Source organism: Elephas maximus, chromosome 19 (genome assembly GCF_024166365.1).
Source record: "Elephas maximus indicus isolate mEleMax1 chromosome 19, mEleMax1 primary haplotype, whole genome shotgun sequence".
NCBI lineage: Eukaryota > Metazoa > Chordata > Mammalia > Proboscidea > Elephantidae > Elephas > Elephas maximus.
In genome coordinates this window covers 49952773-49966618 of record NC_064837.1, presented here as the reverse complement: position 1 = coordinate 49966618, position 13846 = coordinate 49952773, and the positions used below count along the sequence as shown (strand labels likewise).

General features: G+C 52.3%; 3 non-coding genes across 3 annotated transcripts; all 3 read right to left on the bottom strand.

The window, feature by feature from the left end:
- Positions 1-98: 98 nt before the first annotated feature.
- LOC126063404 (U2 spliceosomal RNA) lies at positions 99-289 on the bottom strand. The gene has a single exon (XR_007514344.1). It is a non-coding gene; the product is annotated as a U2 spliceosomal RNA (small nuclear RNA).
- A 6408-nt stretch (positions 290-6697) lies between these two features.
- LOC126063402 (U2 spliceosomal RNA) lies at positions 6698-6888 on the bottom strand. Its single transcript, XR_007514342.1, has one exon. It is a non-coding gene; the product is annotated as a U2 spliceosomal RNA (small nuclear RNA).
- Positions 6889-13296: 6408 nt separating this feature from the next.
- LOC126063401 (U2 spliceosomal RNA) lies at positions 13297-13487 on the bottom strand. The gene has a single exon (XR_007514341.1). It is a non-coding gene; the product is annotated as a U2 spliceosomal RNA (small nuclear RNA).
- Between the last annotated feature and the right edge of the window lie 359 nt (positions 13488-13846).

The window sequence follows — 13846 nt, the reverse complement described above, 5'->3', positions numbered from 1 at the left end:
CCCCGGATAGAAGACGCGGGCGCCACATAAACGCAAAAGACAAGGAGAAGCGCGCCATTTCTGCTGCTGTTAGACCGCCGGTTGTGGTCCTCCCCGGAGGGGGGTGCACCGTTCCTGGAGGTACTGCAATACCAGGTCGATGCGTGGAGTGGACGGAGCAAGCTCCTATTCCACCTCCCAGCTCCAAAAATCCATTTAATATATTGTCCTCGGATAGAGGACGTATCAGATATTAAACTGATAAGAACAGATACTACACTTGATCTTAGCCAAAAGGCCGAGAAGCGATGCCGGCCTCCGCCCCCCTCGCCGGGGCACTGCTCCCCTCACACATCTTCAGCTCACGGTGAGCACACACAGCCTCAACCCAGGACTCACCCGCTCTCCTACTTTTGCCAGCGTGCTGCTGTCAGAACCTCAACGAATACGTGGCTTGGCAGGTTGATACTTATTGGGGCCTTTTGCACCTTTTAACTTTCCAGCTCCCCTAGCTTCCGGGCGAAACAGACATTTCTCATTTGCATGAACCGCCCACACGGGCCTTCTCCGGCTCGGCGGGACCGCCCCCTCGCCTTGGAACCCAAACCCAAACCCAAACCCAAACCCAAACCCAGCCGCACGTAAATCAACAGAGAGGATGGGGTGGGACAGCTCCTTCAGCCGCGTCGCCCTGGGAAAAAGGAGGAAAAGCCCAGGACGAGCAAGACGCAAACCGCTCTATGAGGTTTTTCTTTCAAATCCTTAAACGCACAGCTACGCTGAAAGGGTTTCACAGTGTCCTCCTAACCGTATGCCACCTCCACACATGTATGTATATAGACATATACGGATAAGTGTACACACATGTATCTCGATTTCACCTTCTCTCTCTCCCTCCCTCTCTTTTATGATGATGAGGATTTATTTACCATTAATTTTCTTCTTTTCTTCTTGGTGGGCGCCGCCAGAGTACAGTCCCCCGGGCAATGCAGGCGATGACAGGTTCACCGGGTGGACCGGCGACTCCTGGGTACGGGGCCCTCCGTGGGGAGGACACAGCTTCGCGGTAAATCCAGTCCTCTTCTGCGAGGGGAGGAGCATTCCAGGCACAAGGAGCCACCAGTTCAGACGCCCTAAGGAGGTTCCCGAGGAAGAGCGTGGGAGGCCGGGGTGGCTGAGGCTGACCCGCCCGCTACAAATTGGGAGTTTTCCCACTACCCCGGGTCGGGATGCCAAGCGGTAAGCTCCGGGGGCCCCAGGGCTCCCTCTCACTTCCGGCCTGCTAGCTCCCACTACTCCCTCAGGTTTGGTAATTTGCTACAACGACTCACAGAACTCGGGAAAGCGCTCTGCTTAGGATTACAGTTCTATTACAGCAAAAAGGATACAAATGAAGAGACGCAGAGCCTGAGGCCTGGGAGCGTTCCCAACGCGGAGCTTCCACGTGCCAAAAAGGGATGCGCTACCCTCGCCCCTGCATGGATGCCTTTCATCAACCGGGAAGCCCGGGGAGCTTCCGAGTCCAGAGCCTTTATCGAAGCCTCATTAAGCGGGCAGGATTGATTGAATCGTGCCTCCCCACCCCCCCACCCCCCTCCCCCACCCCGCGCCCTGCAGTCAACTGAGTCCTTCTGGCCTGGCCAACCCCCACCAAAGAGGCACCTCATTAGGTGGTGTGGTCTGGAGCCCTCATCCAAGACACTTCACTCACTGGGGCACAGTCCCAACGTTTTAGAGGCTATCATCTCTCAGGGACCAAGGATAACGACCAAATGCTTTGGGCAAACTTAAAGCCTCCGCCCCACAGAGACTTAGAGGGACATGCCAACCAAACGCAACAAGTGATCCCGGACTGGCTCCTGGGCCAGGAAAACAAATGGCAGTAAGGGGCTCTGTTGAGATGATTGGCGAAATCTGAACACGGGCCGTAGATTAGAGTATGGGGGTCAAGGTTAAGGAGCTGAGATCAGGCCAGGGTGTTGGAAGGATCATCTGCGCGGGTGTTGCCATCACCGGGAATCGCGACAGGAGTAAGTCGGCGAGAGACAGTGAGCCGGGAGCTAAAATCCCCAAGGAATGAGCGGGTGCGCAGTAGGACGGGAGACCCGCGGCTGGACCGATGGCGGGAAGGAGGTGAGGGAGTGGGTGGTATGCCACTCGAAGCTGAACTCCAAGCTGGGGTCGGGGGCAGTCAGGGAAGATGGACGTTGAGGACCACCGCAGAGAGAAAGAGAACACCCACCGCGCCCCCGTCCCTCCTAACATTGCTGTCATACATCTCACTTATCCATAAGCTATCATCATCCAGTAGAGCGTTGCTACTATTATTATTTTAAATAAATGGTTATGCGAGATCGGTTAAGCACAAGAAAAAATAGAATATTCGGTTTTACCCTCATGTTATTTCTTCTCGAACGCTCTTCCTTTCTTTCTGTCCATCCGAGTCTCGGATCTATGTAATTTTCCTTCTCCCTGAAGAACTCCTTTTAGCATTTCTTGCAGGGCGGGTCTAGTGCCAACAATTCCCGCAAGTTGTGTTTGACTGGGAAAGTCTTTAAATCCTGGGGCACAGAATTCTAGGTTGCTGTCTTTCCTTTCAAGACTTTAAATATGTCACTCCACTCTCTCCTCGCTTGCACGGTTTATGAAGAGAAGTCTGATGTAACTCTTACCCTTGTTCCTTTATAGCTAAGGTGGCTTTTCGTTTGTTTGTTTGTGTTTTGGCTTCTTTCAAGATTTTACCTTCAATTTTCTGCAGTTTGAATGGAATGTGATGTGCCTAGGTTTAGGCTTTTGATTGGTTTTGTTCTGGTTTTGTTTCTCCTGCTCGGTGTTCTCTCAGCCCCCTATGCTTTGGTCCCTGCGGACAGTTCTGGACAGGTATCAGCCATTATTACGTTATTACATTACGTGACATTCCATCACGTATCTCTTCTGTTCCGTTCTCTCTTTCTTCTCCTTCCGGTCTTTCCATGGCTCGTTTGTTACGTCACTTGTGGTTGTCCCACAGTTCCTGGATGCTCCTCTTTTTCCTCAGTCTTTTCTTCTGCTTACTTTTCCGTTTGGGGAGTTTCTATTGACATGTCTCCACGCTCACTGATTCTTTCCTCAGCCATGTCCGGTCTACGGATGAACATTCTTCATCCCTGTTACAAGGTTTTGTTTTGTCTTTCTTTCTAGATTTTCTCTTGATACTTAGAGTTTCGGCCTCTCTGCTGACATTTCCATTAGAGCGTATTAATCATAGTTATTATAAATCTCGATCTGATATTGCCCAAATCTGCAATATCGGACTCTGTTTCTGATGCCTGCCCTGTCTCTTTGGACTGTTTTGTTTTGTTTTTCCCTCGCAATCTTTTGTTGAAAGCCGGCCATCACGTACCAGGTCAAAGGAACTGATGTTCTCTCAAGCTGTAATCCCTGGCAAAGCCCCGATGTTAGGCCCAGAGGCAGCGGTGATTCTTTGTATTGGCGTGTGTGCCTCTCCGGTTTTCTGGACGATAATTTGCCCCGCGAACTCTATTCCCTGATGGGTGTAAAACGAGTCGTTGATGTTCACTTTTTCAGTTTTTTCTTGTGGTGAGGACAGGACTGGTGGTTCAGAGCCGTTGACATGCCGGACCCGAAACCAGGATTCGGTCCGAAGTTACTTTAACTTTTAAGATCAATGTAATGCACTACGTTAACAGACTAAAAAGGAAGAAATTACCTCACAGTTGTTATTGCTGTCGTTAGGTGACATCCAGTCGATTTCGACTCATAACCGACCCCATGTGACAGAGAACTGCCCCATAGGCTTTCCTAGGCTATCATCTTTATGAGAGCGGTTTGCCAGGTCGTTCTCCCAAGGAGCTGCTGGGCGGGTTCGAACTGCCAACCTTGTGGTTAGCAGCCCAAGCACCTAAGTGTTGTGCCACCGGGGCTCCTTGCTCATCTCGAGGGGTATAGAAAAAGCATTTGACGAAATTCAACACCAATTCATGATTTAAAAAACAACCAAGTTTGGAGTAAAATGGAACGTCTACCCGATAACGGGCAGCTAAGAAAATCTAGAGTTGACATACCTCATGGTGAAAGACTGAATATCTTTCCTGTACGATCAACAACAAGGCAAGAAAGTCAGGTTTGCACCAGGTCTACTCAACATTGGACTGGGGAACCAGGGCGACAAGGCAGTAGAAGAAGGAGGTGAAGGAGGAGTAGGAGGAAGAAGAGGAGAAGGAGAAGGAGAGGAAGGAGGAGGAGGAGGAGGAGGAGGAAAAGGAGAAAGTGAAGAGGAAGGAGAAGGAGAAAAGACATACAGGGGATTGGAAAAAGCAGAAGTAAACCTCACAATACCCTCAAGGTAAATAACTTCACAAGAAAAACATGTGCAAAACTTTTACAACCGCCTTGTACGAATACACCACGTTTCGTTTTTTTCCCGTTCATCCGTTGACGGATGTGTTGGCTGTTTCCGCCTTTGGGCTATTTTGAAAACTGTTGCAATGAGCAAGTTTAGCTCCTGTGTGGTCTTATGCCTTCACTGGATTCTCTGGGTGGTGCAAATGCTTAACTGCTTGCTGCTAGCGGGAACCTGGAGGTTCACGCCCACCCAGAGGCAGCTTTCATAACAATAAACAGCCTAGGCAACCCTACGGGGGGTGGGGGGGAGGGGCAGCTCTGACTCCAGGGCACCTAACAACTACAATAGGCAGAAGAGCTGGCGAAGGGGCGGGTGTTCAAGGCAAAAGAAAGCGCCTGAGCAAAGTCAGGGAAGGGAGAAGAAAAAGCAGGGTGTGTTTGCAAGGCGGGATTCCCCGGGCGGTGCAAAGCACTCGACGACGGCTAACCTAAAGGTTGGAGGTCGGAGTCCACCCAGAGGCACCTCGGAAGAAAGGCCTGGCGGTGGTCCGCCTCCAAAGGGTGAGTCATCGAAACGCCCGTGGAGCACAGTTCTACCCGGACACAGGTGGGGTTGTCATGGGGCTGGGATCGATTCAACGGCAACAACTGGTTGGCTGGTATATATACCTAGGAGGGGAAGCGCTGGGTCATACGGTGACTCCATGTTTGTTTGAGTGTCTGAGGAACCGCCGGGCTTCTCCAAAGCAACTGGAACGAACGTGGTGGTACGCTCCCCCCAGCAACGGACGAGGGTTGCACTTTCTGTGCGTTCTCATCAAAACGCGCCCTACCTCTTTGTTTTACGCCTTCGTCGCTGGAGTCTAGGGTTTACAGCATCCGTCTCTAACTTATCTCCAGCATTAAAAGCAAAAAACCAAACCCACTGCCCTCGACTCGATTCCGACTCACAGCGACCCTATAGGACAGAGTAGAACCGCCCCACAGAGTTTCCAAGGAGCGCCTGGCGGATTCCAACTGCCGACCTTTTGGTCAGCAGCCATAGCACTTAACCACTACGCCACCGGGGTTTCCAGCATTACCACCAACTAATACCATCCGACTTGATTAAAAAAACGAAGACAAAACCCAAACCAAACCCGCTGCCATCGAGCCGATTCCAACCCACAGCGACCCTACGGGACAGAGCAGAACTGCCCCGTAGAGTTGCCAAGGAGGGCCCGGCGGATGGGAACTGCCGAGCTTTTGGTGAACAGCCGCAGTGCTTAACCACTAGGCCCCCAGGGTTTCCACTTGGTATATAGAGTGCCAGTGTAACCGTTATACCACTGGAGGTACTCGCACGCTCCCCCCTCTGGTCCTTCGCGCTCTCTGTCACTCATACATCTCGTTACACGTATGCACGTGCAATACAAAAGTGTGCCTGTTGTACGTTGTTGTTGCTCTTAGGTGCCATCCGGTCGGTTCCGACTCATAGCGACCCTACGTACGGCGCCATCCCCCCAATCGTCGTTGTGCTTAAGCCACTGCGTCGATCCACCTCACTGAGGGTCTTCCCTCTTTTTCGCTGACCCTCTCTACTTTACCAAGCATGGCGCCCTTCTCCAGGGACTGATCCCTCCTGACGACGCGGCCGAAGTATGTGTGTGGGCGCCGTCCTTGCTTCCAGGAGCATGCTGGTTGTACTTCTTCCAAGACAGGTGCGTTGGTTCTTTTGGCAGTCCACGGTAGTAGTATCGCCAGTATTCTTCTCCGACACGAAAATCCCAAGGCGTCAATTCTCCTTTCGGTCTTCTTTATTCGTCGTCCAGCTTTCGCATGCGTAGGAGGCGATTGCAAAGACCACGGCTTGGGTCAGGCGCACCTCAGTCTCCAAGGCGACGCCTTGGCTTTTCAGCACTTTAAAGAGGCCTTTTGCAGCACATTCGCCCAACGCAAGGCGTCTTTTGGCTTCCTGACTGCTGCCTCCGTGGGTGTTGAGCCTGTTGTATAGGTGTGCGACGTATGTATTCTAAGCTCACGAATAGGCCGTACCCGGGTTGATGTGCAGGGCCAGCCCTGAGCCCCGGTGGCAGCGTCCACTTGATGTCCCTGTGCACACGTGGTCAGAGCCCACTAGGGCCAGAGGAGGCGGCGCTTTCCAAAGCGGTGAAACACCGAATTTTCTGCAGCGGGGTGGGTGGACCCCAGGGGGGGCCTGAGCGGCAAACCCTCCCGGTAGGCTTTTCAGAGGTGTGGCAAACGTGAGGACCCGAGCTGGTGTACTCCGTAAGGCGCCCCGGATAGAAGACGCGGGCGCCACATAAACGCAAAAGACAAGGAGAAGCGCGCCATTTCTGCTGCTGTTAGACCGCCGGTTGTGGTCCTCCCCAGAGGGGGGTGCACCGTTCCTGGAGGTACTGCAATACCAGGTCGATGCGTGGAGTGGACGGAGCAAGCTCCTATTCCACCTCCCAGCTCCAAAAATTCATTTAATATATTGTCCTCGGATAGAGGACGTATCAGATATTAAACTGATAAGAACAGATACTACACTTGATCTTAGCCAAAAGGCCGAGAAGCGATGCCGGCCTCCACCCCCCTCGCCGGGGCACTGCTCCCCTCACACATCTTCAGCTCACGGTGAGCACACACAGCCTCAACCCAGGACTCACCCGCTCTCCTACTTTTGCCAGCGTGCTGCTGTCAGAACCTCAACGAATACGTGGCTTGGCAGGTTGATACTTATTGGGGCCTTTTGCACCTTTTAACTTTCCAGCTCCCCTAGCTTCCGGGCGAAACAGACATTTCTCATTTGCATGAACCGCCCACACGGGCCTTCTCCGGCTCGGCGGGACCGCCCCCTCGCCTTGGAACCCAAACCCAAACCCAAACCCAAACCCAAACCCAGCCGCACGTAAATCAACAGAGAGGATGGGGTGGGACAGCTCCTTCAGCCGCGTCGCCCTGGGAAAAAGGAGGAAAAGCCCAGGACGAGCAAGACGCAAACCGCTCTATGAGGTTTTTCTTTCAAATCCTTAAACGCACAGCTACGCTGAAAGGGTTTCACAGTGTCCTCCTAACCGTATGCCACCTCCACACATGTATGTATATAGACATATACGGATAAGTGTACACACATGTATCTCGATTTCACCTTCTCTCTCTCCCTCCCTCTCTTTTATGATGATGAGGATTTATTTACCATTAATTTTCTTCTTTTCTTCTTGGTGGGCGCCGCCAGAGTACAGTCCCCCGGGCAATGCAGGCGATGACAGGTTCACCGGGTGGACCGGCGACTCCTGGGTACGGGGCCCTCCGTGGGGAGGACACAGCTTCGCGGTAAATCCAGTCCTCTTCTGCGAGGGGAGGAGCATTCCAGGCACAAGGAGCCACCAGTTCAGACGCCCTAAGGAGGTTCCCGAGGAAGAGCGTGGGAGGCCGGGGTGGCTGAGGCTGACCTGCCCGCTACAAATTGGGAGTTTTCCCACTACCCCGGGTCGGGATGCCAAGCGGTAAGCTCCGGGGGCCCCAGGGCTCCCTCTCACTTCCGGCCTGCTAGCTCCCACTACTCCCTCAGGTTTGGTAATTTGCTACAACGACTCACAGAACTCGGGAAAGCGCTCTGCTTAGGATTACAGTTCTATTACAGCAAAAAGGATACAAATGAAGAGACGCAGAGCCTGAGGCCTGGGAGCGTTCCCAACGCGGAGCTTCCACGTGCCAAAAAGGGATGCGCTACCCTCGCCCCTGCATGGATGCCTTTCATCAACCGGGAAGCCCGGGGAGCTTCCGAGTCCAGAGCCTTTATCGAAGCCTCATTAAGCGGGCAGGATTGATTGAATCGTGCCTCCCCACCCCCCCACCCCCCTCCCCCACCCCGCGCCCTGCAGTCAACTGAGTCCTTCTGGCCTGGCCAACCCCCACCAAAGAGGCACCTCATTAGGTGGTGTGGTCTGGAGCCCTCATCCAAGACACTTCACTCACTGGGGCACAGTCCCAACGTTTTAGAGGCTATCATCTCTCAGGGACCAAGGATAAAGACCAAATGCTTTGGGCAAACTTAAAGCCTCCGCCCCACAGAGACTTAGAGGGACATGCCAACCAAACGCAACAAGTGATCCCGGACTGGCTCCTGGGCCAGGAAAACAAATGGCAGTAAGGGGCTCTGTTGAGATGATTGGCGAAATCTGAACACGGGCCGTAGATTAGAGTATGGGGGTCAAGGTTAAGGAGCTGAGATCAGGCCAGGGTGTTGGAAGGATCATCTGCGCGGGTGTTGCCATCACCGGGAATCGCGACAGGAGTAAGTCGGCGAGAGACAGTGAGCCGGGAGCTAAAATCCCCAAGGAATGAGCGGGTGCGCAGTAGGACGGGAGACCCGCGGCTGGACCGATGGCGGGAAGGAGGTGAGGGAGTGGGTGGTATGCCACTCGAAGCTGAACTCCAAGCTGGGGTCGGGGGCAGTCAGGGAAGATGGACGTTGAGGACCACCGCAGAGAGAAAGAGAACACCCACCGCGCCCCCGTCCCTCCTAACATTGCTGTCATACATCTCACTTATCCATAAGCTATCATCATCCAGTAGAGCGTTGCTACTATTATTATTTTAAATAAATGGTTATGCGAGATCGGTTAAGCACAAGAAAAAATAGAATATTCGGTTTTACCCTCATGTTATTTCTTCTCGAACGCTCTTCCTTTCTTTCTGTCCATCCGAGTCTCGGATCTATGTAATTTTCCTTCTCCCTGAAGAACTCCTTTTAGCATTTCTTGCAGGGCGGGTCTAGTGCCAACAATTCCCGCAAGTTGTGTTTGACTGGGAAAGTCTTTAAATCCTGGGGCACAGAATTCTAGGTTGCTGTCTTTCCTTTCAAGACTTTAAATATGTCACTCCACTCTCTCCTCGCTTGCACGGTTTATGAAGAGAAGTCTGATGTAACTCTTACCCTTGTTCCTTTATAGCTAAGGTGGCTTTTCGTTTGTTTGTTTGTGTTTTGGCTTCTTTCAAGATTTTACCTTCAATTTTCTGCAGTTTGAATGGAATGTGATGTGCCTAGGTTTAGGCTTTTGATTGGTTTTGTTCTGGTTTTGTTTCTCCTGCTCGGTGTTCTCTCAGCCCCCTATGCTTTGGTCCCTGCGGACAGTTCTGGACAGGTATCAGCCATTATTACGTTATTACATTACGTGACATTCCATCACGTATCTCTTCTGTTCCGTTCTCTCTTTCTTCTCCTTCCGGTCTTTCCATGGCTCGTTTGTTACGTCACTTGTGGTTGTCCCACAGTTCCTGGATGCTCCTCTTTTTCCTCAGTCTTTTCTTCTGCTTACTTTTCCGTTTGGGGAGTTTCTATTGACATGTCTCCACGCTCACTGATTCTTTCCTCAGCCATGTCCGGTCTACGGATGAACATTCTTCATCCCTGTTACAAGGTTTTGTTTTGTCTTTCTTTCTAGATTTTCTCTTGATACTTAGAGTTTCGGCCTCTCTGCTGACATTTCCATTAGAGCGTATTAATCATAGTTATTATAAATCTCGATCTGATATTGCCCAAATCTGCAATATCGGACTCTGTTTCTGATGCCTGCCCTGTCTCTTTGGACTGTTTTGTTTTGTTTTTCCCTCGCAATCTTTTGTTGAAAGCCGGCCATCACGTACCAGGTCAAAGGAACTGATGTTCTCTCAAGCTGTAATCCCTGGCAAAGCCCCGATGTTAGGCCCAGAGGCAGCGGTGATTCTTTGTATTGGCGTGTGTGCCTCTCCGGTTTTCTGGACGATAATTTGCCCCGCGAACTCTATTCCCTGATGGGTGTAAAACGAGTCGTTGATGTTCACTTTTTCAGTTTTTTCTTGTGGTGAGGACAGGACTGGTGGTTCAGAGCCGTTGACATGCCGGACCCGAAACCAGGATTCGGTCCGAAGTTACTTTAACTTTTAAGATCAATGTAATGCACTACGTTAACAGACTAAAAAGGAAGAAATTACCTCACAGTTGTTATTGCTGTCGTTAGGTGACATCCAGTCGATTTCGACTCATAACCGACCCCATGTGACAGAGAACTGCCCCATAGGCTTTCCTAGGCTATCATCTTTATGAGAGCGGTTTGCCAGGTCGTTCTCCCAAGGAGCTGCTGGGCGGGTTCGAACTGCCAACCTTGTGGTTAGCAGCCCAAGCACCTAAGTGTTGTGCCACCGGGGCTCCTTGCTCATCTCGAGGGGTATAGAAAAAGCATTTGACGAAATTCAACACCAATTCATGATTTAAAAAACAACCAAGTTTGGAGTAAAATGGAACGTCTACCCGATAACGGGCAGCTAAGAAAATCTAGAGTTGACATACCTCATGGTGAAAGACTGAATATCTTTCCTGTACGATCAACAACAAGGCAAGAAAGTCAGGTTTGCACCAGGTCTACTCAACATTGGACTGGGGAACCAGGGCGACAAGGCAGTAGAAGAAGGAGGTGAAGGAGGAGTAGGAGGAAGAAGAGGAGAAGGAGAAGGAGAGGAAGGAGGAGGAGGAGGAGGAGGAGGAAAAGGAGAAAGTGAAGAGGAAGGAGAAGGAGAAAAGACATACAGGGGATTGGAAAAAGCAGAAGTAAACCTCACAATACCCTCAAGGTAAATAACTTCACAAGAAAAACATGTGCAAAACTTTTACAACCGCCTTGTACGAATACACCACGTTTCGTTTTTTTCCCGTTCATCCGTTGACGGATGTGTTGGCTGTTTCCGCCTTTGGGCTATTTTGAAAACTGTTGCAATGAGCAAGTTTAGCTCCTGTGTGGTCTTATGCCTTCACTGGATTCTCTGGGTGGTGCAAATGCTTAACTGCTTGCTGCTAGCGGGAACCTGGAGGTTCACGCCCACCCAGAGGCAGCTTTCATAACAATAAACAGCCTAGGCAACCCTACGGGGGGTGGGGGGGAGGGGCAGCTCTGACTCCAGGGCACCTAACAACTACAATAGGCAGAAGAGCTGGCGAAGGGGCGGGTGTTCAAGGCAAAAGAAAGCGCCTGAGCAAAGTCAGGGAAGGGAGAAGAAAAAGCAGGGTGTGTTTGCAAGGCGGGATTCCCCGGGCGGTGCAAAGCACTCGACGACGGCTAACCTAAAGGTTGGAGGTCGGAGTCCACCCAGAGGCACCTCGGAAGAAAGGCCTGGCGGTGGTCCGCCTCCAAAGGGTGAGTCATCGAAACGCCCGTGGAGCACAGTTCTACCCGGACACAGGTGGGGTTGTCATGGGGCTGGGATCGATTCAACGGCAACAACTGGTTGGCTGGTATATATACCTAGGAGGGGAAGCGCTGGGTCATACGGTGACTCCATGTTTGTTTGAGTGTCTGAGGAACCGCCGGGCTTCTCCAAAGCAACTGGAACGAACGTGGTGGTACGCTCCCCCCAGCAACGGACGAGGGTTGCACTTTCTGTGCGTTCTCATCAAAACGCGCCCTACCTCTTTGTTTTACGCCTTCGTCGCTGGAGTCTAGGGTTTACAGCATCCGTCTCTAACTTATCTCCAGCATTAAAAGCAAAAAACCAAACCCACTGCCCTCGACTCGATTCCGACTCACAGCGACCCTATAGGACAGAGTAGAACCGCCCCACAGAGTTTCCAAGGAGCGCCTGGCGGATTCCAACTGCCGACCTTTTGGTCAGCAGCCATAGCACTTAACCACTACGCCACCGGGGTTTCCAGCATTACCACCAACTAATACCATCCGACTTGATTAAAAAAACGAAGACAAAACCCAAACCAAACCCGCTGCCATCGAGCCGATTCCAACCCACAGCGACCCTACGGGACAGAGCAGAACTGCCCCGTAGAGTTGCCAAGGAGGGCCCGGCGGATGGGAACTGCCGAGCTTTTGGTGAACAGCCGCAGTGCTTAACCACTAGGCCCCCAGGGTTTCCACTTGGTATATAGAGTGCCAGTGTAACCGTTATACCACTGGAGGTACTCGCACGCTCCCCCCTCTGGTCCTTCGCGCTCTCTGTCACTCATACATCTCGTTACACGTATGCACGTGCAATACAAAAGTGTGCCTGTTGTACGTTGTTGTTGCTCTTAGGTGCCATCCGGTCGGTTCCGACTCATAGCGACCCTACGTACGGCGCCATCCCCCCAATCGTCGTTGTGCTTAAGCCACTGCGTCGATCCACCTCACTGAGGGTCTTCCCTCTTTTTCGCTGACCCTCTCTACTTTACCAAGCATGGCGCCCTTCTCCAGGGACTGATCCCTCCTGACGACGCGGCCGAAGTATGTGTGTGGGCGCCGTCCTTGCTTCCAGGAGCATGCTGGTTGTACTTCTTCCAAGACAGGTGCGTTGGTTCTTTTGGCAGTCCACGGTAGTAGTATCGCCAGTATTCTTCTCCGACACGAAAATCCCAAGGCGTCAATTCTCCTTTCGGTCTTCTTTATTCGTCGTCCAGCTTTCGCATGCGTAGGAGGCGATTGCAAAGACCACGGCTTGGGTCAGGCGCACCTCAGTCTCCAAGGCGACGCCTTGGCTTTTCAGCACTTTAAAGAGGCCTTTTGCAGCACATTCGCCCAACGCAAGGCGTCTTTTGGCTTCCTGACTGCTGCCTCCGTGGGTGTTGAGCCTGTTGTATAGGTGTGCGACGTATGTATTCTAAGCTCACGAATAGGCCGTACCCGGGTTGATGTGCAGGGCCAGCCCTGAGCCCCGGTGGCAGCGTCCACTTGATGTCCCTGTGCACACGTGGTCAGAGCCCACTAGGGCCAGAGGAGGCGGCGCTTTCCAAAGCGGTGAAACACCGAATTTTCTGCAGCGGGGTGGGTGGACCCCAGGGGGGGCCTGAGCGGCAAACCCTCCCGGTAGGCTTTTCAGAGGTGTGGCAAACGTGAGGACCCGAGCTGGTGTACTCCGTAAGGCGCCCCGGATAGAAGACGCGGGAGCCACATAAACGCAAAAGACAAGGAGAAGCGCGCCATTTCTGCTGCTGTTAGACCGCCGGTTGTGGTCCTCCCCGGAGGGGGGTGCACCGTTCCTGGAGGTACTGCAATACCAGGTCGATGCGTGGAGTGGACGGAGCAAGCTCCTATTCCACCTCCCAGCTCCAAAAATTCATTTAATATATTGTCCTCGGATAGAGGACGTATCAGATATTAAACTGATAAGAACAGATACTACACTTGATCTTAGCCAAAAGGCCGAGAAGCGATGCCGGCCTCCACCCCCCTCGCCGGGGCACTGCTCCCCTCACACATCTTCAGCTCACGGTGAGCACACACAGCCTCAACCCAGGACTCACCCGCTCTCCTACTTTTGCCAGCGTGCTGCTGTCAGAACCTCAACGAATACGTGGCTTGGCAGGTTGATACTTATTGGGGCCTTTTGCACCTTTTAACTTTCCAGCTCCCCTAGCTTCCGGGCGAAACAGACATTTCTCATTTGCATGAACCGCCCACACGGGCCTTCTCCGGCTCGGCGGGACCGCCCCCTCGCCTTGGAACCCAAACCCAAACCCAAACCCAAACCCAAACCCAGCCGCACGTAAATCAACAGAGAGGATGGGGTGGGA